The following is a 3902-nucleotide window of genomic DNA, read 5'->3' on the forward strand; positions in this document are numbered from 1 at the left end:
CCCCCCCCCCCCCCTCCCCTCCACAGTTTTTATTAAATTAGTAAATAGGTCAGGGGGGGCAAGCACCCCTAAAACCCCCTCTACTCTTGACTTTAACAAAAGAAACTACAAAATCACTAATTTCTAGTCTATAGATCAGTGGCGTCGGTAGCCTAGTGGTAAGGTTAGGCTACCGGACTGGTAATCGTGAGATTGCGAGTTCTGGGGTTCGAGCCTGAGCTCGGTCCGACGTTGTGTCCTCTTGTTAAAGGCACTTTACACGAACTTCCCACTTGGCTCGGTGGGACGGACATAAAACTAAGAGGTCCCGCCCCTTAAATAACATAGTGATGGGGCGTTGCTATAATTTCACCATTTTTAGTCTAAGATCTAGATCTAGATTTTAGGCCTAAATAAAGGCCTAGATCTACTGTCTATAACACTGTGCATATTATATTATTCACTGAGGTTGCCAAAGAGTATCATGATGTGTGTGTCTGTTATATGTGTGAATGTGTGTGGTAGTGTTTTTGTGTGTGAAAGTAGTAGTCTACTCGTTACTAAGACAAAGATGGTTAAATAAAAAAGTTTACCTCCATATCTTTGCGCGTTGGACAATCACATCCCACTTTTTTTCTCATGACGATGATCCTGCATGTTGCACTCTGAGATCTTTATTTTTCACTTGTCAATAATTGTGTGCACTATTTTTTTTTTTTTCAGTGAGCCATGCGTCGGAATACAGTAACATTACTCAAGTACCTGGTGGGGAGTACACTCTTGGTCAGTTCAGGGGTAGCGTTCCTTCATGCAGTGCATTGGATGAAAACACGGCCAAAAGGGGAAGTGTTGGATGTGCCCAAGTATGAGAATAACAGGGCTGTCCCAGACACATCAATGAGGGTGGTAAGTTTTGTCGATTTCCTTTTTTGTGTAGAGACACAGTGTTCTTTGTTGTAAAGAGGAAAAGTTAGGCCTAGATTAACTTGTAACTTACTTACAGATTTTTTCATGGCTGTTTGTCTGAGGGGTTGCTAGTTTGAATCCATCCCTCGTGTGCAGTTTGTGAAGCGTGAATTTGTTTTAAGAGACATAAATTTATCAATGGGTCTTTGTTTGCTCTTTAACTGTGTCTATGTCTTGTCCATGAGAACAAAAATTCTTTTTTCTTCTCTTCCATAGTTTTTCTCCGCAAGAACTAACTGTGCATATTTTGATTGGCAATGTCTCTGATAATGTTTTTCTAGCTTTTTTAGCAGTCACAAGCCCATTTCATAGGTTTCTTTTTGCATTCGTTCTATGTTAAGATTCTAGGGGTTTTTTTCCAACGTTTTCAGTCAAAGAGGGTTTGTTCTTTTTCAACTTTAAAACTGCAACTATGGCATCGTGTACTTGCACTTTCTTTTTCTTTTCTTTCAGTCTTGTAAAAATTCTCTTTCATGCCTACCTTCACAAATATATCTTTTCACTTTGTTAAAGAAAGCTTCTTGGATAAGATAGCTATATATGCACCATTGTAATAATGATAGCTACAGTTTTCTCTACACCTAGGACTTATTACACTCACACTCACAATGCTCCCAAAACACAATTTCATGTCTTCATGAGCAGAGTTGATTCGTTGTTGTCAATCATATATTATAATAAACTTTGTAAAATCATAATGCAACATGTATACTTTAAAAACTATGTATGTCATTTTTTGTATAAAATTCAAATAAATTTGTCATCTGTTGTCAGATATATATACCTTAAAATGGAATTCCCTTATTTATTAATATATTTTTATCACGATATATATATACATATGTATATAATATATATCGTGATAAAAATATATTAATAAATAATATTAATAATAAATATTGTTATAAAATCTTCCCCACGAGATTTTTCTGAACGTCTTTAATTAGATATATATGTAATAAGATTGTAGCAAGGAAAGCTTTGTACTTGTATCCAAGAAAATCAATCAGTTTTGTTAGGAAGAGACTTGAAAGGATGAGCGTGTATGGTGAGGATGGCTCATCCCATCGCATCATAAATAACACACGTCGTGTTCTTGTAGCCTACACAGAGCAACAGGTGTTATATTGATTCTCGTCCCTGCCTTGTTTCTTTCATCAATATTTTGCTCTCTGGGAAAAGGGTAAAGCAGTTAGGCGCTTCGCTGTCACACACAGAAGACCCGAGTTCGATTCCTGTGGGGTGGGAATTTTTATCGAGTGTGATCTTGGTTTTTCTGCTGGAATGTTGTATCCCTCTCGGGCCGGGTTGGCCCTGACAGACAGAGGCGAGCCCACCTCCAAAAATCATTTAATCTAAATTGTGTCAATGGGGGTGTAAAAAAAGGAAAATGATTGAAACCTTTAACCTTTGTTTATTCTCTCATCTATCCCTTGTACTTATGCTACAGTATTTTATGTTGTGCTTTTTGCTTTTGTTTTTCTATACTATTTAGCTGTGTGTGTTTGTGTGTGTGTGTGTTTGTTTGTGTTTGTGTGCGTTTGTGAAAAAGAGAGAGGGAAGGGAGTGGAAGTGTACACCACTTGGCCGTCTTTGGATTGGTACCAACCCCTTTTCTTCTTCTTCCTCGTCCTCGATGACAGCAGCTAGACTGTCAGTCCGATGTCGCGCACTAACTGTGCAGTTCGCTTTAACTCTGAGAGACGGTACCAACCCCGTATGGGTATTAATTAAGAGATGGGAGCCCCGAAGTCAAAGTGCGTCCTTGAAAACGCCCATCCAGATAGGTCATGTGGAACCTTGAAAACTTCCCAAACAACCTCATTCTTAAGAAAGATCTATTGGGGATTCAGACCGGGGTCATCTGCGCGCATTATGGTACGACCTGAGCTAACGGCAGGCCCTTCTTTGTGTAGTTTCTTTAGCATAATCAAATATATAACATCTTGAAATCAAGAGAAAAAAGAACATGTATTTCTGCCGTGCATGACCGGCGTCTATGGTGTAAGGGTTAGGTTCTTCGCCGTTCAACGCACGTTTAAATAGAGTTGCTCCGACTATTCGCTGGTACGTTCGAGTATCTTTCTTCCTGGTCGACCCTGACAAGAAGGGTCGTAGCAGCGCGCTCTCAAGATTATCTAAATTGTGTCGCTGGAGGCGTAAAAAAACCCCATTCTGCAGTTGCGATTACCCGCACTTGACATCATGTATTGGAATTATAGACAAAAACCTTCAAATTCCCATCCCATTACTTCTCTGCCTCATCCCTGACGTTCTAAAGAGGCCTTGTCGAATCGCGTGACAACGGCATATCGTGCGATTTTCTCCACATTAACAAGTCACCACCTTGGAATTACAAAGATCTATGATCTGACATTTTTGGTCTTTTTGAGTTACCAAGACCGTGAGATCAAAAACCAACTGATCTTATTCTGCTCTATTAAAATCGTAAGATTACTCAGAGTTGTTATCAAGATGTTCGAAGAATTGCGTTCGAATAAGCTTGACGTGTGAAACTCAAATTCTTAACCCGTAACAGTACGTGCATGCCATATAAATAGTGGGCGGGCACACTCGTAGAGATACATGCATACAAAGGCACAGTCATGCACACTCACGCATGTTTTTGTGAATGATCGATGTATTCATGTCGTGCTGCGACATTCCCATTGATAACATGTCATCGCTACTGCTGCTTGTGGTACTATTGTTCTCGGTGAGGGTTTTTTTTCGTTTTTTTTTTTGTTTGGTTATTGTTATTGTTTTGTTCGAGTTTGCCAATATGAGTGGCGAATTGGTGGCTCTGGATATTATTATATTGTTTTTTTATTTTTAGATGTGTGTGTGTGGGGAGGGCGAGATCAATGCTTGACAAAATGAAAAGAAGGGGGATTCTAGATAGCCCCATGCAGAGGGAGAGAAAGAAAGAGAGAGAGAGAGAGAGAGAGAGAGAGAGG

The 3902-nt window shown here is 39.6% G+C and overlaps 1 protein-coding gene across 1 annotated transcript in view; it reads right to left on the reverse strand.

The window, feature by feature from the left end:
- Positions 1 to 3902, reverse strand: part of LOC101862712 (leucine-rich repeat and coiled-coil domain-containing protein 1) — a gene marked incomplete at its 5' end in the record, with an annotated part of 174948 nt that overhangs the window by 170469 nt on the left and 577 nt on the right.

This window comes from Aplysia californica, unplaced genomic scaffold, assembly GCF_000002075.1.
Source record: "Aplysia californica isolate F4 #8 unplaced genomic scaffold, AplCal3.0 scaffold00081, whole genome shotgun sequence".
Taxonomy (NCBI): Eukaryota; Metazoa; Mollusca; class Gastropoda; order Aplysiida; family Aplysiidae; genus Aplysia; species Aplysia californica.